Genomic DNA, 22,083 nt, shown 5'->3' on the forward strand with positions numbered 1-22,083 from the left:
ACATTGAATTGACTCCATTATAAGCTTACTCCTCCCCCCCTCCCCATTACTTTCCTTCCAATAATAAACCAGAGAGATCTTAGATCCCACTTTTTTATTGGAAAAGGTGCATTAGGATTAGCTGAGTTGGAGCAGCCATTTTATGCCCCTCCAGTCCCTGTTTATCTGTGGTTCTGCAGAAGCAGCAAACACTTGCCCCAGCCCTGCGCAATATAAAAGAGATATTTGATCCTACAGGCATGGTGCTGTTAAAAGATTTTTAATTAGATAAATAAATTTTATAAAAAGATTTTGCACAATAGTTGCCTCTAGCAACTGTAACAATCTTGCAGCTTCATCTTCTGAAAGGAAAGAAAACTCTTGCAGAAGGATAGTGTGTTATGTAAAAATGAAAGATGGTATTACAGAATTAATAGGAAGAGGCCAATGGAAATGTAGTCCCACTCCTGGAAAAGAGAGTTTGTTTCATTGCTGACTTCAAACAGCACATGGATTTGTGCTCTGATTTTTCCAGCCAGGTTGCCAGGTCTCAGCCATGGGCTGGAGGAATAGCTGGACCAAGCTGGAGGGAGATCCTGTGAGCGCTCTCTTTCCATAGCTGACGTGCTTCAGAAGGCATCATGCAGACGTCAGCCCTGAAGAAAGCACTTGGCTCTCCCTACACTGCCAGCCTTGGTGCTTCATGAACTAGCTGGGACATCCTCATCCAAACACAGCTGAATGTCATCCACACCCCGCCCTTCGCCACAGCCATATCTCAGCAAGGTTGCCTGAGCTTGCTTTCCTTCCCAGCCAGCCATCCTGGAAGTATCCCTAAGATCAGGAGAAGATTTGGTAGCTATCCCTCACTGCCTGAGGATGGGCAGCTTCTGGAGAATAAGCAGCATCCTGCACGCCAGTGCCTTTGCAGGGCAACCTGCCCGGCTAGGCACAGAGAGGTGGTGAACCCAGACCTTTTGATCCTATCACCACAGTTCGGAGTCTTAGGAAAGAGCAATGTTAAGTTTAGACGTGAGCCTGGTTCATGCTGAGGTGGCCAGCGGCTGCCTTGATACCCCTTTTCTCCATCCATCTCAGAGCCACAGCGAGGCTGCTGTGACCACTCCTGAATGCCATGTTCCCAGGAGACCTCTCTGCTGCCAGGGCAGGAACACTGCAAGACCTTCCCTCTTCCCCTTGCATTTCCCAGTGAATGAAGCTTCCCAGTGTGCCGGCAAGGTGGGGAGTTTTAAACCCGCAGACTCAGTGCAGGATAGCAGCTGGAATGGGAACTTTTCCATCCTCACCCCCATACTCAGTATATTTAGCCCTGACCTAGAAAGACCATCCTTTCTAGGGCTGAGTTGTGATTCAGACAGTCTGCTTACTGAGCAGAGACTGCCAACTGTGTCGAATCATAGCTGATTAGAGGTGGGAGAGAGCCTGAAAAACAATACACCCAGGCAAATGCAGTGGGTTTGGAGCATTTCATGAAAATTATATTTAACACCATTTTGGTGACTTAAAGAAGAATTAAAACAAACAACCCTCGCACCTTCCAAAATAACCCTACCTGTCTCTGGTGGGAGAGAAGAGACTGGCAAAGTGTTGCTATTTTAAATCACAGTGGAACAGGGTAAGAAAGAATATACATATACATAGATACGTATATATATATATATATATATATAGGTATAGACACACACACACACATCTCCAGATGAAGCAGGGGACACTTTTTCTGAAAAAGGAAGGATGGACGGAGAAGCAGATACTTTCTTGCAATTTAAGGAAAATTCTATCTTGAAGCAAAACAAATCCTATCATGTCTAAGGGGAAACAAAAGCAAAAGGAAAAAAGTACGAGAAGATGTCTGGAGGCATGTAAAATGCTCATACAGAAATGTCTGCTGTCAGGTCAAAAAGTGTTCCACCAGCACAGCGTGGGACTGGAGCTCGTATCCCACAGGCAGTTATCCCCCGCCTGCAGATGCACTCAGGCTATCGCCTGGGATCTGAAGGAGAAATCTTATCTGAAGGCCTGTGAGAAAAATAGGAGGAGGTACACATAGTTCTTATAAACTAGTAATACAGTCGGGGAGTTAAACTGGAAAATACTGCATAGCCCAGTCTGGAAAGAGCAGAACAGGAGACTAAACACAACAGTTTAACAAATAATTACAGGTTCTTTATATGGACTAGAATTTGTAATCCGCCTTCATCCACTTCTCTTTGCACAGTTTAGAATTACAATGCCAAAGGGATCACAGGGAATCATGAAATAATGTCCTGCATTTGAGTGCAGAGCAGACAGTCTCTGAGGGTTTTAGACAGTCCATTTGATACTCTTTTCATGAAACATTTACCATGTTGTACTGAAGTGTTCACTCCATTGTACCTTAGCAAACACAGCGGACATGCTGTTACAGTCACTCACATGTGCAGGATGTTTGCAGCCATTAAAAGTGATGAGAAAAAAACCTGCCCTGGATACATTCTCCTGGATTTAAATTCAGTTAAGTGTGGGCATTGAATATTATCTCCATAATAAATTTGCCACACCATAAAACATAGTGTGGAATCAGGAAGTAATATCTTGCATTTCAACAAATGCTCAGTCTCTGAGGACCTCCACCATCCATTCGATACACTTGGTACGTAGGAGTACAATTTCTAGTCATCTATATTTTTTATCTTAACTGCATGGAGAAGATAGTATTATGACAGTGGTGCTGGACTGATATTTGGGGGACTGTGGATCAGTTACCAGCCCTGCACTAGACTCCCTGACTGCCCTGTTAAGTCACAGCCATTTGGTTTCCCATCTGTGGAACACACCACTAATGCCTCTGCTGCTCTGCCCTGAGCCCATTCCTGGCCCTGCGGCCAGGACAGGTACCTCCTTGCTTCCCCGAATGACAACAGCGTGTCTGATGACACGGAGATGGGGCTTGTCTTTTGACTGAATTGCAAACAGAAAATCAGTCCACATTCCCACTTTAAATCTAATGTATAGAGACGACTCTATTTTTTGGTTTTTGTGTCTTCCAGAACTAGCTCCCCTCTTCTCTTTTTTCTGTGGAAAATGCTGTTGGAGGCTTGCTGGAGGTGGAGCTGGGAAGCTGCAGGGTTCCCAGCCTGAAACAAAGACTGAAACATCTCCTTGGCTTTGGGGAGAGCTGCTGCTCTGGGTTCACACCCTGCACACCTCAGCTCATATCACAGCTCCTCCAGCAGTTGCCAGCGGTTGCAAAGAAGCACACCTGGGCTGGCCACCCCCGAGGGGCCGGGGGGAGCGATGCACAGACACCATTCCTGCTTCTGTATGTCCAGTAGGGCTTTTATATGGTTTTTTAAGGGAACAACTTAACTGAAGGAACAAAGTCTTGTCCATCAGTCAAGAATAAATATTAATAATAATACATGGTAACAAATATTAGTCTAAAAACCAACTCAGTATTTCTGCTTCAGAGGAACTTGAAATGAATGTTTGTCAAAAATCTTTGAGGAGTCAAAAAGGAAAAAGATAATATCTGAAGTCAAATAAAAGATATTGTTTGACTATAAATAAAAGGTGGGGTTTTTTTTACATTATAAGGGTTTTTTTAAACATTTCTAAATAATGCTGGAGGAAATTGCAAAATGATAGTTTGCAAAAAATGGAATGGTGTTTCTATGTTTTGCATAGAAACACCTTCAAAAATATTTCACCTTTTCAATATCTTTTTTTTCCTTACACAAATATTTTGGTAAACTGACACTGGTTTGGGAAACACTGTAGTATCACCTACTCTGCATTTTTTGCAGCCCCCCCCATGACCAAAGCCGTGCATTCAGTTCTAATCAGGGGGTTTCTTTTAACGAATTATATAATAAAAGGCTTTACTTTAAGTACAAGCTTAAATCTGTTTGATTTTAGTGAGTTAAGCACAGACTTAAATTAAGGAACTGCCAAGTGCTTTGCTGAGTGTCTGCAGTCAAGCCCTGAGTGAATGCCTGGGCTGAGTGGGGTCCTGAAGCACACGATGAAAAGTGAAAATAAAGCATGAAGAAATAAATGGAAAATAAGCATGGCATTGGGAGATTTCGAGCTTTGTTTGTACAGTATTTCTAAGGTGCGTTTTGTATGTTTGAAAAAATCCTGTTATTCAGGAGCCCGGAATCGCTCTTCCATCTCCAGCTCTGATGAATAGCAGAGGCGCAGCATGCAGTCCTTTATTCTGAGGGAGCCTTAATCACTCCCCTCCCGAAACTGCTGCTCCATTTGACTGACAGAATTAGAAGCAATCCACATATTGGAGGGGAAAAAAGAAAGGCAGACCCATTTGGTTGTCAGACTGTGGGTACATACACAAAGCTTTTAGCAAAAAAAGAACGAAGAAAAAAGAAGAAAAAGTTGTTGCCCTCCTAAATCACATCTATATTAATGACATGAATGACAGGCTTAAGGGGAAAATTATAAATCTTTCTTTCCAGCTTTTCTTTTATTGCCCAACCATATATTTCATCTTTCCAGAAAGCAGCGCCATTAAACATGCAGCTGACAGACACAAGCGCTGTAGATAAGCTGCAGCTAGACTCGTCTGAACCCAGGTTAAGCACTTTGGGTGCAGGTGCCCGGCGGGCACGGCTGTGAGCTTTCTGCACCGGGTGGTACCATGCAATACCAAAGCAACCGGTACGGCACGTTCCTTCTGTAGCCCGAGTGCCCGGTCACCATCCCTGCGTGGCACAGAGAGGACTAAGAGACCGGAGCGCTCAGGTGGGGCTGTGCAGTTGGCCATAGAACCCAAGCGCCCTGACACTTCAGGCATGTGGGGCTCCCCACCCCTGATATTCTGTTTCAGAGGGAGCAAGCGGCCCTGTTCTTGCAGCAGAGCAACTCTCTGGTGCTGCAACCTGCCAGCCACCGCATCCAGAGTGACCCCAAAGCCTCCAGAGCCTCCAAAGGATGTCCTCTGGATTGGCAGAGCAATAGCATATCTGTCTTTGGAGCTTTGGACTCCTGATGGAAAGAAGAAGGTTGGTTCTCCTCTCCCAGGCCGTACAACAGCTGTCTCCAGAGCAGCCACAGAGCTCTGCATTTCTGCTTTGTTCATTTTCCTACATGGTCTCCAGGGAAAACACAGAGGAAGACAGAGAAACTCCAGTGTCTTGCGGGATCACAGATGTAGATGTAAGCATCTTCCGTTAAAAATAATTCCTTTAAATTTCCCCAAGTTCCATTTCCCCTGGAGGCGATATATAACTAATAGGACTGATAGACCTACACTCTGTAGCGTGTGTCTGCCTGTGTGTACGTACATTTATATATACACACACATCTTATTCTTTTTCTGTACAAGTCTCCTGTGAAAGACTGTTATGGTCATGTATAACTGCCTATGCTCAGACATACAGCAAAGATACTTCCCAGGGTTTTATTGTCTGTGACCACTATACTTACGTTTTATAGCAGCCTAATTACAGACAATCCACTTTAAATGCTGACATGCAGTGTTAAGTTATTTTGCAGGTGAATGAGTAGATACAACATTTCTCTGTGTTCTCTAAAATTGTGTAGTATTATTAACTGGATTTGTCAACAGCAGGACTGTCTGGAGAAATTAATCTATTTAAAAATGGTCCTTGATTTCCCATCACCAGTGGCACCGAATGCATAGTGTTTGGGGAATGATTTTTTTGTGAAGGAAGTGGAGGATTAAAAAATTAAATGGTTTCATTTGAAACATCCTGCACAGCTTAGTTTATAACAATAAAAGGTAATGATGGTTCCTTACAAATCAATTGAGGGGAAAAATAGAATTAAGAAAAAGTCAAAATGAAGAATCCAGGTGCTGCCATGTCCTGCTCTCTGGCTCTACCTGTGTTACACAGCCCAAAGAGATACAGCTCCCCCATTTTCACTAGCACTGCTAACATAGATAATAAAACTAATTTAATTTTTTGTCACTCTTTTCATCTTAATGGACACTCAGCGACTTCACAACTGTAGGAGGACAGTGCACAAAACCATACCTTTTCTGGAATGAAGAGGAATGGAAAAAGAGAAATTTTGGGTGGAAATGCCAGAATAAACACTGTCATGAAAAACAGGCTTTAAATATTGAAAACACATAAAGGACAACATACAGCACAGGGGAAACAGGCTGAATAAAACATGCTGCTATTAAAGCCCTGGAGCTCAGTCCTGAAGGGATTTGCATTTTTCCGATGCAGACTGTGATTTTTCAGGGATTCTGAGTGCCACTGGAAGGCTGTGGGTCTGCGGAAACACCGTGCCTGCAGAGTGGTCCCTGTGCTGTGACAGGTAGCTATTCCCTCCCAGGCTCAGTCTAGCACATTAAAAATCCAACAGTATCTTTCTTTTTTCAGCTCTCTACTTCAAAGGCTCTCTAATGCGTTACCATTACCCCATGCTCATCCCCACCACTGCGATAAGCGCAGTATAAATAGCTACCAGTAGATGACAGATAGAACATGGACATGACAACAGTGTCCTCCCCCTGTTCCCGCAGTCGGCACAGCAATATCTGTCGTGATCCACTCCGCGGTGGGACTGCAGGAACGCAGCGGAGAGGCAGAGGTGCTGGCAGGAGTCGAGCTGAAGCAAGGCAAACTTTTCATGCTGACACTGAAACCCCATTGGAGGTGGATGTACAGGTGAATATTTATCCGAGCAAAGTAAGAACCTCAGGGTTAATTAGGACTTGGCATAATTTAAGAGTTGGTCATAACTAGGAATTGATGTAATTTGATGTTCAGTGCTTCAGTGAGCTCCCACTTTGGCTCTTTTTTCTCCTAAAACCCTGCAGCAGAAGTATCCAGCTCAGGGATAATGGAAGGGATTAAAAATCAGCTCTTCATCCCATGCTAATTCTGTTTGCCTCACTGTCCTCCTATATCCAAAGCTGCAAAATACGAGCAGGATGTCCAGCTTTCGGCACCATAATTTAAGAAAGACATAGATAGATTGGCGAGAGGCCAGAGAAGAGCAAACAGGAATGATAAGAGATTTGGGAAACATGACCTGTAACGGAAGGTTGTTGGAATTGGGTTTGTTTAGTCTAGAAACTAAAAGAATGAGGAAAGATGTGATAAAAGTCTTCCAATATCCAGAAGTTTGTTATAAAGAGGACAATGATCAACTGTTCTTCTTGTTCCTCCTTAAGAAATTATCTTATTTACAGCAAAGGCGACTGAGGTTAGGCTTTAGGAAAACATCTTTTCAGCTACATACAGGAGCAGGGAAATCCTGGACCAGGCCGTGTAAGGCAGTTCTGGTGCCTTCTCTGCACTGGTGGGTGTCAGAACAGGTTAATAAGGCAAAGGCTACGTACCTCAGAAACCCTCTTCTGGCCCCGTCTCCTGTTGCTTTGTGCTCAGCTCCCGCAGCCAGACGCTGCTGGTGACATCCATTGTGTGTGTGTCCATCAACCCTCCCCCTCCCTGAGCAGCCCCTGTCCTCTCGCTGGTAGGGTTAAGGAAAAAGCTGGAGCTACTGCTGGGAGCTCCATCCCTGGCTGGGAAACCCTGACCGGTGGGGTACAGTTACCCCTGGGAGGTAACTCTGGCCTCAAAGCACCCATGTACCCCCAGGCTCCCACAGGGGCTGCAGTTATCACTGGCCTATTTGGCACGTGCAGGGGCAGAAGACAGCTCAGTCTGTCTTTCCAGCTCACCACTTCATCACAGCTTGGCCCTTCATTTGCAGCAGAGGAGGTTTTTTCTGCTCAGGGTACTGTTATTTATTAGTATCAGACCCTCACAGCGCGAAGGGAAGCCCCACTGTGTCAGGCTTTGCACAAAGTGAGACTCGTGGGCACAGCACGAACAATCTGCACAGCAGGTGAGGAGGGGAGGGACAGCAAGGCAGAGACACGCTGGAGAAGAGACTTGGGGTTTTGGGGAAGCACACCCCCGTGCAGGTGCCACACTTCGACCACTGCCTTCACAGGCACATGGACATCCACACAGAACCATGGTGTCCTGGTAAAGAGGTGAGCCCTGAGCCGAAGTCAGAGAACTGGCTTGCAAAAGTCAATCACGTTCTGCAAAGCTAGTACATATTTCACGAGGTTCACAAAGCCTCAAACTCCACAAGCTTGGCAAAGCCTGACCAGGCGCTCTCCTCAAGAGCTATAAAGAGTCTGGATTCAGCACTTAGCTGGCAATTTGCTGAAGACACATGGGGCAGAAAAGAAACCAAATTTGCTCTGTTTAGACTGACATTGACTTCCCACAGTTGACAGCAGTCCAGCTTTGGGGTCTGGTCTTTCTCCCACTGAATTCAACAGGGAATTTTTCCGTTGGCTTCAACAGGGGCAGTAATAAGCCATTGTATCTGTCACTGCAGATTGCCAATAGGAGACAAACTGGAATGGCTAAGTGCTGTCTGTAATGAGAGATCATTTTTTCCCCTCCCTCCTCCTCTCCCCCAAGTCCATTTTCAGACCATAACCACATTTTAATGAATAAAAAGTTGTTGTTTCAAATCCTTGCAGAACTGCAGTCCCTGCCAAGCCTGTTTTTCTTCTGGAAAGACAGATGGATGTGCTCACATTATGGTAGTTGTTTTTTGCGTGCCATATATTTTCAGTGATGTTCATGAAACTAGCATTAGTGACACTAATAATGACAAATCAGAGGGCTAATATTGTTTAACCCTGTTAAAGAGTGTTATTACATTTACATGTTCCCACAGAGTAAATGCTGCTTGGCTCAGACATATGTCTTGCTATCTGTTTATTTTTATGAATCAGAAATGAATCAGCAGTCAGTCTAAGAGTGTCCCGTAGATTTACTTGTCTCATACACTGTCTTAGAAGGGGAAAAAAAAACCCACCCCACATCAGAGTTTATAGAATCATTTTGTGTTCAGTAGAGACATAACAGTATTATTAAATTAATTCTAATCAATAAGACAGAATATCGCTGGTCTGCACAGACTTACCCCAAAATGCTGAGCCATTGAAGAGGCTAGACCGTGCTCTTGCTGATGTAATACTTGTTCCTACTCAGATGGCGAAGACAAAACTACACTTCAAATTAGATCTGATGTGTGTGGCTGTCTGGCTTTCACTGTTTAAGAGCAGATACACAACTGCCTTTTTCTCAAGCCAACGGGTCTTTCAGAATGCAAAGAGCAAATGCACAGTGTAGTCTGCAGCAGTTAGGTCCTATTTGTGGACAAGGCCCGCAGCAATTTAGAGCTGGGAAATTATTCCCTCTCCGCACTGCACTCAGCAGATAAATAAAATAAAATGACAGTCACTAACATGATGCTTTCATCCATATCTTCGATACTCAGGGACTTTTGAGAAAAGGCTTAGGATCCTTAGACAAGACTTTGAGAAGAATCCCCTACTCTTCAAATTGTTAGTTCCCTTCCTTACGCTTAGCCATTGCATCTTATTTGTAAGCAGCTGGTAACAGGCTTGATAATCTCTGCCTTAAAAAATAAAATCAATACACTGCTTCAGAAATTTGACCAAAAAAAAGTTATGTAAGAGGTAAGAAAAACATCACACTTTCTTAGAGCATTAGACATTCCAAGAATTACAGAAGGTAATTTAAATTCAACTCAGCCGCTACTGTTGCAATATTGAGGTTTTAAAGTCAGTTTATTTATATTTTAACTTTGCAGTTTCCCATAAGGCATGGTCAAAGTCTTTAACAGAATCACTGACATTAGGAATTCTCGTCCTCCTTTTCCCTTGCTCCTTATCAAGTGTACTTTGTTTCCTGCAATGGTTTATTGGGACCATCTGCATCTCCTCCTGTTTTCTCTCAGGCATGGAGATAAGATTTCACCTTTGGATGTCTGGTTGAAGTCCAGCTGGCAGTCTGGATGTGTTTGGTGGCTGTGGCTCAGTGCCTGTTGTATGCACGCGCTAGTCTCACATGGTGGCGACAGAAAAACCCACGTGAGAACTACCCTCTGTGTTCAGGACCAACTTAATTTTCCTCTTCAAGGCCACGGCCAAGAGCTTCAAACCTGGCTGCCCGAAATAGAAAGTCCCCCAAGTCCTTATCTGAGCGACTCAATAAATGCCCGGGGTTTACAGAGACTGTGAAGCCCTCACCGGTGTAGGAAGGGAATGGCAAGGCCTGCTAGCACGACTACTGCACTGTTTGACAAACCAACACCCAAATGGCTTTCCAGACTTTTTCAAACTGCTTTTGGGCCTAATTATGTCCTTGCAGCTGCCTGCCCTCCTGGTCACTGCTTTCCTCATTTCTGATCCCACTGCTCAACCTAAGAGCAGCACAATTGCTCTCTGCATCCTCTCAGGGCTTAAAATGCTCACGCCTACAGCAGTCATCGCTTTGTTAGCGGCAAAAGCAACCAGGGCACTTCCACCAAAGTTGCCCAAGAAGGGGTAACTGCTAGACTAAGAGACACCATTTATCTCACACAGCTCTGAGTGCTTTTGGTTGTCTGACCGTCTTACCATTCACACTTATTACTGGTTTCTGCCTTAATCAGTACTTGAACATGAAGTGAAAAGCCTTGATTTCAGTCTTTGAAAGTGTTAATAGTCTCTGCTGAGGCCAGCCCAGCTGGGTAATCTGGTTTATTTGCAGCTGAGGCCTGGTAAAACACGCTGCAGCAAATAGTTAGAAAGTGCCATCAGCCCTTCACCAGACGGGGAGGAGGATGTCGCCTCTGGGAGCAGCGGGAAGGATGGGAGAGCTCCCCTTCACAGTTTATCTAGAAACCCTGCAGAAATGTTGAGGTCTTTGTAGATAATAGGAGCAAAGACAGTTCCTTTCTTCTTCCTTGCCTCCTCTTTTCCTCCCTTCATTTTGGAGAGACATTATCCACACAAAGGGTCAAGTATCTAGTTAAAGGAAACATTTTTCAAAAGCTCAATGTGAATGTTTGCAATGCAGGCAAACAACCTCGAGCCTCATGGCACATTTTCCCAAGAAACCAAAGGAACACCTTGTGTACTGAATCTTTTGTTTCTTTGTTGCTTTCTTTTTTTATTCTGTGAATATTTTTATTCTGTTTTTTTTTTTTTAGTATCTCATGAAGTAGAAGAAACTGCTAATCTTTGCTCTACCTATTTGATGTTTTAGAAGAGCCAAACGGACAAATCTGTAAAAGCGCTTTCTCTGTTAGATTTTTTTTTCTTCTTAAACACAGGCTGCAAGTCTCAGAAGTCAAGGACTTGGGTTTCTCTTTGTTTTTAGTGCCTGGCTGCTTCTACTGTGTTATAGTGTCAGCTCCAGATAAATAAGGGAATGAAAACAGAGAAGGTCTATTTAAGAGAAAATGCTTGTCCTTCAAAGTCTGGAGAGATAGAAGTGGATTTATAGTCCCCTGGGCAACATCCAGGGAATGTTTTGGAGCCTTGAGGCAAATTATGGATGCTGGAGCCACAGTCCGCAGAGGTTTTGTGTGTCCTTAATATTGCACTGAGATCTGAGCTGCTTCACATCCAGAAAAGTGAAAAGCAGATTAAACCTGGAAAGGAAGGGGGGCAAGAGGAGGTCCTTGCACTGTGGGCCACTGCAGCACTGTCGGCATGAACCTCGCAGGAGGGGTCTGTATAGAGCCAAGGTGGCAGAGGTAGTCGCTGGTCAGGACAAAGAGGCTTTGGGCTGGAGGCTGCAAGTTAAGAGGAAGTTTCGAGCTGGGAAATTCAGACTTTGATCTGAAGAAACTGCTAGCAGCTTGAGCATGCCAGGTCCTGCAGGTCAGGATGCTGGCTTGGACCATCTCTACTACAGAGATGAAGGTTAACAGTTTCCTGACCAGGTTTGAGGGAGCTATTCCTGAGGTGAGCTTGCTGAGACCTGCATCGCATGCCTCAGGGCAGTCAGTTATTGCTAGAGAAGGCAAGAAGCTTGTTCCCTCTCCCCTCTGTGCTTAGTGGTCAGGGTCAGCAGGTTTTACCCTTCCTTGGGCCTCCAGCTGGCCTTGCCTCCTCACCTGAGGACCCTGTGAGTAACCGCATGGGGACACCATCTCTTTGCCCCTCTGCTTTTCATTTTACTGAGCATGGTCTGGCAGGGGTGTATAATTTCTGGACCTGACAGTCTTGGGTGAAAGTGTGCTTTTCTAAAGCACCTCCATGTAAACATTGGTTTGTATAATCATTTCAATTAGTACAGTGCAGTCTTTTTTATTTGGACTCATGTGATTACCTTAGAACCAAAGCTGAATTAATTTAAAACAAAACAAAAAAAAGTAGGTGACTTACAGCTGTAGAGAAAAGTTGAAGGGAAATGTGGACTTCTCCATTGATTTTTCACTAAAATACTTCTGATGTGTTATTTTCCCTCATCAACTTTTTATTTTAACAACATAGGGTAAAGCAGCTCTGCCTCAGTGTGGATGTGCGGGTCTTACTGAGCAATGCTGGCTCCCTGGACTGGAGACAGCTAAGATTATTTTAAAGCAATAGCATTCATAATTGCACTATATGCGGAATCAAGACTAATACAGAAGAGTTACCATAACAACAGCACCTCGACTGGTGCTTGCACAAACACCTAACACATCCTAGGGAATGGATTCAATAACCCTGTTGGGTGAAAAACATTCATCCTTCGAAGAATGGACAACTGAAAATGGTGGTGTCTGAGTCATAATTTTGTAGCAGGAAATCTGTGCATGAGGAAAGGCCTTTAGCAAATGAATTATTAGACTTCTATTGCTATTTTACCTAACGAGTGGCTATATTAGCTGCTGTAGAGCCTGTCACCCACTTGCTGGCTGATGAGTCCTACAACTCAGCACGTGCAGCAGTGGTTCATCGTAGAGTTTATGGCAGCAGAATAGAGCTCTGTGGTGTCAGGCACTGCACAAGCACAGGGTAGCAGGAAAAGAAAAAACTCATCTATCTTCCAGGGCTAAAGATAAAGATGACCTCAACAAACAGCAGTAAGGGAAACAAAACATATGAAGTCATAATGGGAAATGACAGATTTTCTTCATGAATATATGCTTTTTCGAGGAAAAAGTTTATCTATCAAATAATCCAACTGGAAAGAGATGTAATGGGAGCAAAGATAAGCAGGGAACAGGGCAGGGAGGAGAGAGCAGCAGGGATGGAAAATGATGAGGGTGGGCAAAGAGGTGACTCCACCAGATCAGCTAACTGAGATCTGTTTTTCCATCCTCACACGCAGCAGTTCCACCTGCCTTTCATAAACCCTTACTGACTTCCATGCTCCACTGTTACTGCAGTTCTCAGATAAAATACCACATTTCAAAAGACCATTTGGCCTACTGAGAGGTTTGGGGGTAGGGTTTGGGTTTTTTTTTTCTTTTTTAAGTGAAACTTGTAGGTGTTCAACATTTTGCTACCTTATTCCCACAAGATTTTTGTTTAGAAGCCATGTAGCTAAACACCATGCAGTTCCTTTCCCCTTCAAAGTAATTCTTCCACCTAGATCAGCTATAATGAGGCAGTCTGATCATCATGATGCAGAGCAGAATATTCACTTCCACTAAAGAATGACCCAACAGGGCAAACTCCCCACTCCAGTCGCAGCATCTTTATTATTCCTTTTCGCCTTGCAAACAAAGTATGAGGCCTTAAGTTTTTTCTAAGTTTCCATAAGGGTTGGTCTAACACAGATCTCTGCTCTTTTATTTCTTCCCAGAAGAACAGTGCTTGAGTTTGCGTACAGTCCTCCACTGCTGTTACAAAAAAGAGCTCGTTTCTGCTCTGCTTGCTTTGATAGTGATATTCAGCAACGAGATTCTTTGTGTGAAAGAAACCCAGCAAAAGTAGCTTTTCCTAGCATTATCATTTGTTATAGTTAGGCGTTAAAGTTTTCAGCTGAGCTGCTTGTGATAAACACTGCATATGCTCCAGCCTGCATGGGTTCCCACTAGCTTTTCTTTGTCCAGGTTAGCAACATTGTCGTTTTAGGTTCTCACTGCAGCTAATGGAGAGAAAAAGGCTTTTAAGAGCTGTGATTTATCCCACTTAAGATCTGAATCATTCTGAGGTGTCTCTCTTCCCCACTGAGTGCAAAGGGATCACTTTGCTAGCTGACACAGGTACTTTTTAGGTTGGATGATGCCTGCCCTAAGCTGCTCACCACCTCAACAGATAAGAAAATAAGTGAATGGGAAAGAAAAGCAAGACACAATAGCAGGAGGTAGGCAAGGAAGTTTAGAGAGATCAGGCACTGGCTGGAAATCACACAAAGCACTGAGTTGGGAAGGGAATCCAGATCTCTTGATGAAACCTTTTTGTGCGTTTTGTACCCCAGGGCTCTCCTCTCTGTCAAACAAAAAGAATGTGATTGTGTATTTCCTTTTTCTCTTCCTTTTCAGTAGTTGCATGTTAATTAAGCACTTAAATTTTTCCACAGCAATTGTAAGACCAGAAACTTCTAAGTCAGATGGAAAGAACTAAATATTTCAGCCAATGTGAAGTACCCAGAAAAATAAGCATGTGGGAAAAAAAAACACCGTCGCACAAATAATATTGCTGAGGGAAATACAAAAATCACATGAGAAGAGCAGATAGGGGCATTGTGCAAACGATAAGGAAGGAGAGTTAGGAACAAGGAAGGGCTGCTAATTTTGCTTTGTAAGCACAGTTGGTGAACAATTATCCTTCCCATTCCTGCCCCCGCTCCCCAAGGTTTTTGACCCCCAGAGCACAGCCACACAAACACTTTGTTTCGCACTCTGCACAACCGTGAGGGTCCCACGACCTTCCGCAGCCAGGCAGCAGGGACAGGAGGGAAGATGGGAATCAGGGGTGGGAACCTTGCCAAATGGATCAGCCACAGACAAAGCAATGAGCTATCCTGCCCACAGCTGACCTACCTCAAGAGCTTCTTGTCTCTGTCTTGCTTTTGCTCTGGAGCTGGAAATTTCTGCTTAATTCGTTGTGCCAAATGCCAGATTAGCTCTTTGTGTGGCTACAGAGGCAGAAACCTCTAAAATTTATAATCAAGGGCTAAACTGATTATTTTATATGACCTGATCTGATCTTGAAAATAGCTTTTCCCTGAGCAGACAGTCAAGACTAGTGACCCCCAGGTGTCCCCTCCAAGCTAGTCTTCTGATTTTGTCCCAGGTTACCAGTGAAAGCTGTAAAGATTCAGGAAAACAACTCTTCTATCCCGTGGACTACAAAAATGGCATTTCCAACAGTCGTTTCTTTTCATTATCAGAAAAAGAGCTAGACCTAGATCTCAGGGGCTCAACACCCCTGAAACGCTGGAGCAAAGAGAGGGTCTCTACAGCCAGATTGCCAAGCTACTTGGTGACAGGGAAGCCTTTCATTCTCTGCTTTTGCTGTGGGATGGCATACAGGCCTTTTCTCTCCAGTTTATTTGCCTCTTAAGAAAAAAGCCAAAGCCAAGTGAAAGACAAGCCGCAAATGCTGCAGACCTTGCTTCTGCTGGTCTCCCACAGCAGTCAAGGAGTGAGGATTGCAACATTAGGCCAGTTGAGTTTCTTCATTTGTTTTGAAACTGTCCCAGCGGGGACACACACTCCAGCTTTCTGTGTCATTTCTTGGCTGTGTTTATAACCGCTGTACATAGGACCTACAGGTGCTCAGCACCTCCAGAAATACAGCTGAAATACAGTCTATGCATACCAGCTTGTGCACTTCAGCTTGTTTTCCCCCAGAATTTGGCCCCACAGGGAGCTGGAGGCAAAGTGAAGAGTAGGAGGCATGGAGCTGGTGTGCAAAGCTGTGGCCACAGTGCACAGCACAGCTCCGGGTTACAGGCTGAAGCCAGCAGCCCTGTGTCCACACAGAGGACACGGGCTTGGATCCTAGTGGCACAACAGCCGCTTTTCAGCGGTGGTAGTCCCTGGCTCTTCCAGCGCTGATCTACACTGCCCAAGTGCCAGCCTGATGAGGGTACACGTATCTCAGCCTGCACCACCCAGCGAGGAGTACACACAGCGGTAATGACCTCCCAGCTCGGCACTGTGCTCATGGGACACAGGTCAAGTGGCCTGACTTCTGGAGTTGCGCTCAGATCGTTAGACCAGTGTATTTTGGAGGCATTAAGACTTTATTATACCCCCTTACAAGCTTAACAGCACTTGGCACTATGCCTCTGTAACAATTTTACATCAGTGTGGTTAGAGGGGGCTCTTATTCCAGCTGCTATGTTTTAAACTAAACCAAGATGGCAACCCACAAACCCAGTCACAGTCGGGTTAGATCAAGCTGCTCCCTTTAGCACTGGCTAGTGAATTAAGTCCTTCATAACACCTGGAAAAGGATCTCTGCATCACAGAAGAACAAACTTTGCTTGAAAGACGTTATCATTGGGACCCCAGGAGACCAGTCACAGTGAAGCTTTACTTCATTCCACAAATGTTTCGGAAGCAATTACTTCATCTTGTTCTTTATTCACGGGATTCACTTAACTGACGACATTATAGCTCAGTCCATTAAGTAAATGGGTTATATATTTTCCCCAAGTTTTGAGGAAGTAACGTCGCAGCCTATGCTGCTATCATTGTCAGCAGTTAACGGGGACAGGGACATCTTCATTTGTTTAGAGAGGTTTACCTCTGCTGAGATCTTAAGTATGATATATCTGGCTCTGGGTCTTTTATAACATTTGAGCAGGATTTAAAAAAAAAAAAAAAGGAAAGAAAGCAAGCAAGTGTTATTTTCACAAAAATTCCTGGCAGCTGTACCGTTTATTATGAGAGGAAAACGGAGCAAGAAAAATTGGCATGTCATTTCTTAAATGAATTTATATCCTCATTTCCTTTAGAAAATGAATCCATGCTCCATCTAGCCATTTTCCATCAGTCTGCAGGGGCAAAGTTTGCAGAGCACAATTGAAATACACAGTTATAGCATAGGCCAGCGTGCTATATATGGCTTTCATAATAAGATCCTCCCCCACCCTTGCCGGTAGCACTTATAAAGGTTTTATTTTCTATCAGTTAGCCATGCAGTAGGTCCCAAAAGTCAGCAGCAGCTCAGAAAATAATCAGGGCCACATGATCAAAATTCTGGTCACCAGGGTCAAAACGACTCTGAAGGCTGCAGGAGCCGTCACTCCACTGCAAGCCCGTCTGCTGAGAACTGACTCTTGAGCTGCGTTCATCCCGTGTCCCTGTGCCATGGGGGTAGCACGCCAGGTGTTTCTTCCGTTGTTTCTTTACAGTGTCTCAGTATCCCAAGGAGGAGAGGCAGCAGGCTGGGGAGGAGATTTGCCAAAAGATAAGCGAATTCAGGAGCCAGTAAAAAGCACTGCTTTTGGGAACTGTCACAGAATGCTGTCAGTCAAAAGAAGTTTCGCACAAAATCTCCAAAACAACCTCTTCCTCCTCCACATTCATCCGCCTCCTCTGAGGGGTGGTGGTTAATATACTAAATACAACATAACCACTTGGAAAGCACTTTTCATTTTGAGTCACCACCTTGCTATTTTTGCAGCCGCAAATACAGACTGGTGGAGTTGATGTCATTAATCTGGTACATACAGGAACAACCTGGGGAGCCGGGGTTGGAGTTCTAAGAGAGGGTCCGGGAAGTGTCTTCTGGGGAAGTCAGGATGCAGGCAGTGCAATGCATCAGTGCCAAGGAAAGGAAGGAAAAAGAGGATAATAGCACTGTAACGTCATTTCTGGCTGACTCCAGTTTGTGTTTTAAACCATTATCAAATTAGGAAAAAGGAAAGCAGGAGGGAGGGAGAAAAAAGGGGAAACATTTCATTTGCCCCCAACATAAAACGTTTTGTTTCGGATACAGCCTTTGTATTCTTTTAATCTGAAATCTTAAAGAACACCCAGGAAGGAACTTCCAACCCCCAAAGTTATTTCAAAATTAAAAATGAAAGGCTCCTGTTCCAGCAAAAAGCTCACTGGGACTGGGTGGCAGACAGGGTGGGAATGCCAGACATCAGTCCCTGGAAGCCTGATAAACACAAGGGAGGGCCTGAACGCAACAAAGCTGGGACATGAAATGCACAGAATCTCCTGGTGATTTGGGTCAACATATGGCTCAATGCACCATCTTTGGCCAACCTCAACGTGTTTCAATCTCCACGGTAGCATATGTGAATTTCTCACATCAGAAGTGGAGAGCATTGATGGCACCTTGGAAGGAAAAGCTACTCTCATCATACCTCATACATGTTCCTGTGTAAATGAGGTACTAAACTGCTGTTTACTTATGCAACATCTGATCTACAGCTCTCCTGGATCTACTTAAAGCTCAGAGGAATTGTCCAGGTTGGTATTTCGGCTGTTGCGTGACAAAACAGCACAACTGGTGTTAGCCAGGGTCCCTCAGTCACAACAGAGTGTCAGTGCGAGTGTGAGACATTTTCCCCGACAGTGTGTTGGGTCTGCACATCCACCAAGCGCAGGCTGATGTCAATGGGACTATTATGATTTCACCCAGCCTTGCTGCTCAGGCTGCAGTTTCCCTCATTCCCTGAACAGCAGGGAAGGTCTAGACTGGAGCTACAAAGATTTCCACATAAACACACATAAACACATTTTTTTTTCCTGTCCTGCCAGTTTCACCAACCATGAGAGCAATCCACAAAGCATACGGAGGCTTTCTTTTCTCTGACCTGCTTGGCTGGCTTTTCTTAGCCTGTCTGAATGGCTCTGCTAGCCTAACCATGAACATACAGAGAACATGTCTGAGCCTCTGTTGTAGAAGAGTTAAACTTTGGGAGAAAAGAAATGCAGGTATTGAAGGGCCAGTGAAAAACAAATACATCCATGCTAGGGGAGGGGGTAACTCTGTGGGATGGAGAGGGACAGTTCAAGGCTGGGACTAGATAAGCAAGAAGAGAAATTTCCCCAAACACCAGTTTTTCCTTTATATAGGAGATTGGCATCTGCATTTGGATCTGAGCTACACTCCTGTCCCTCTTGTGAGACTAGGGACAGACAAACTCGCTGGGTCCGAAGCCCCCAGATACGGGCCACTGCCAAGGCATAAAACTTCACACAGAGGTCCTTCAAAGGGCAGTTTGCCCGAGCGCTGTGCTGCTGCCCTGCTGTTCGCAGAGCAAAGGCTTCTTCCAGCATGGGAAGGAGCTGCAGTCGGGGGTAATTTATTCAGTCAGAAGAGAATCCTGCATCTGACTTTGCTATATGCTGGGTTGGGATCTGTCCGTTTTGCACCAGAGGAGCAGACAAAAATCATTCAAGCTTTTCAAGCCCTCTGCAGTACTCACTGTAGGCAGATGTTCTCCTGCTGTGTACTTTGTGTCTGCACTGGTGAACCCAGAAGCCTTTGAGAGCCCTCAGTTGTGCTCTCAGCTCTGTCCTCACCCAGGGTCAGGACAAGCCCCAGGTCTGCACAGCAGCTGCTTTCCCCAGGGAAGGAACCATGGGAAGACAAGCCACAAGGGAAAGATGGGCCAGGTAGGAGGAGAACTGCTGCATTCGGGTCGTTGAGCAAACCATCTCTGAGTCTGGCGAGCTTTAGATTGCCTCTGTGCAGAGAGTGCCCTCACACACAGAAGTAAACAGGGAAAGACCAAGGACGCAATAACCTTAGCAGGGATTTGCCCTGGCGCTGTTAGTCAGGATGCTCAGGCTAAACATTAGCTACCGTACAGCAGAGGCTGGTGCTGAGGTCGCTCCGGCTTCGCAGAGCTTGCTGCCTCGCACGTGGGCAAGGGGCCACAGAGCTGCTCTCCAGGCAGTAGCGACAACCCCAGGACTATGAACTCCAACAGGGCCTGGAGCAGCCACGGCGCCGAACACTCTGTGTACAAGGTGTGTAATGAAGAGCTGCCTGGCAGCCCAGGTTCGTGCTGTGACACCTCCTGTGTGACGCTGCTCTACGAATCTGCTCAGAAAACCCAAAAGAGGAACGAACAAACAAAAAAAGCAAGGTCAGAGAAAGCAGGAGAAGAATGCCGCAATGATTCATGTACCTGTAACCAATCTGAGAAAAGCAGCCATGACCAGAGGCATTTTCGACAGACGATACCATGTCAGCAGACTTGGCTGCTTTTAAGTTAATTTCCTTGAAAAGGGCTGATTTTAGTGTAGGCAACAATATAAACAATTTGATAATAATCTGACTTTTATCAACCTCAGGGTTTAAAAAGAAAATAAAATGGGGAAAGGGACAAATACCCGCATGCACAGGAGGAACACAAACAACAGCTGGTTTTGCTTGTATTTGATTTTCAATTTTTCTTAAGAAAAAGTAGAAAGGCATGTTAAGACTGAATTATATTAATGAAATATTGACTCAAAATATTAATACACTGTAAGAAGAATAAACCATTCAATCTCTTGCTGCACTGCTGCCCCTATTTTTTAATGAAGTACTTTTCTGTGTTTCCAGACTGCAATACAAAAGGAGAAATCAAAGATTTCTTCTCTCTGCCCTTACTTGGTGTGCACTTCCAGTCCAGTGCAGTTGTTCCAGTTATTCTTAAAAAAAACCCAAACAAATCAAAAACCCTTCAGGAAATGAAAGTTGAAAGAACACTTGTTTCATTTAATGATCCCTCCTTCTCTGATATGTTTAACATATTTGCGTCAGGTGTTACAGTTGGCATGAGCTGCTATTGTATTGGTGAATATTTGCTTTTCGTTTGAGTTTGCACAATCCCTATCTCACAATGGTGCATGCCAACAATTTCTGTGCTGGAAAACACAGAAATAAACACAGGAACAACTGTTCTGCATTACTGCATAGCGACCAGAGAAAATGATTCCCCCCCACTCCCCCCCACTTCTTTCCTAATGACTCACACCTTCCAGAATCACATAATCTAAAGTCCATGTAACCTGCTTTTCCTCTTGAAGTCACTTCTCTCTTTTTCCCTTTCCAACTAACCAACTTAGTAGGAAAAAATTTGCATCTCAGTCCTTTTTATTTTCTCTTTGATAAAAGTGATCTGATCTCCATGAGAAGCAATGGGGAAACCTCCAAAGGTTTCAATTCATTTATTTGAAGCTTAGCTGAACCTTTAAATGCCCCACCCTTCTGCCTAATCCCTGAACAAGCTCACATTTCCCCTTTACCCTCCATGGGTTTGACTACAGGGAAATACCTTCCCAGAACAGCTGTACTAGAATAATTAATCCACTATAGATAGGCCAGTAAAATATCCTGCCTGGATATTATTCTGGAATAAAATTTATCTTATTCTGGAAGCATGTCTCTGTGCAGCCATGGCTTTTATTCCAGATCCCATGCAGGGATTTATCCCAGTGCAGCTTGCACAGAGCAGTTACTGTGACACAACTATGCCAGGAAATTTCCCTGCACAGGCACACTAGGAAGGACAATCCTCCCAGTAAGGACTTGAGAGAGAATAAACAGCCAAAAGATACTGAGATTAGAACTGGGGCCATTCTCTTCCTCCCAGACCTGTTTCACTCCTCACTGCCATTAACCTTCCCTAGCATCAGCCCAGGACAGTGAGGTCTTTGGAGCATGGAGCAAATGCTTGAAATATGGGACAAAACTGGTTCCGCTGAGGTTAAAGACCATCATCTTTGCTTGCATTAGGTGTACAGATTTATAAGCTTTCCAGACATACGGCTACTCCTAAACGTGCTTTCCATATATCTCTGTCTCTCTATATATCTAAGGGGAAGTTTCAGTGATGTGAGGTTTTATTTCTAGTGCATGGCCATCCCTCTGGCCCCCTCCTGATAAAAGCTCAGCAATGCACATGGACTGGCAGGCCTCAGTGAGACACCTTACGAGCTCTTCTAGAGATGGGTAATTTTTCCAAGCTTTTTTGCTTTTCTAAACAACCACCTAGTCCCCACTAGATCCTCACCGTGGGATCTTCCCAGGACCCTGCAGGTGATGTTTTGTGTGATCACAGCACAGTCAGGAGAGGGCAGGTGGGGAGAGGCGGGAAAGGGCCCAGGCTACTGTGTTGATGGTGGCAGCACCAGCTCCACCACCTCTGCCTTTTGGCAAGTTCTTCTCACCCTCCTGCTTTGGTTTCCCATTTTTCTAGTGGGAATGTAATACTGCTTTGGGGTTTAATTAATTGATGAATATAGAGAGCCTGGAAAGTGTAAAGCACTACACAGGAGTTAAGTGTCATAATTAGGAGCAATTCTGATCTTGATTACAATGAGGTAAAGCTGGAAGTCCTACACATAGAAAGATTTAAACGGATTAAAAAAAAAAAAGAT

This window comes from Leptosomus discolor, chromosome 17 (assembly GCF_034619465.1).
Source record: "Leptosomus discolor isolate bLepDis1 chromosome 17, bLepDis1.hap2, whole genome shotgun sequence".
Taxonomy (NCBI): Eukaryota; Metazoa; Chordata; class Aves; order Leptosomiformes; family Leptosomidae; genus Leptosomus; species Leptosomus discolor.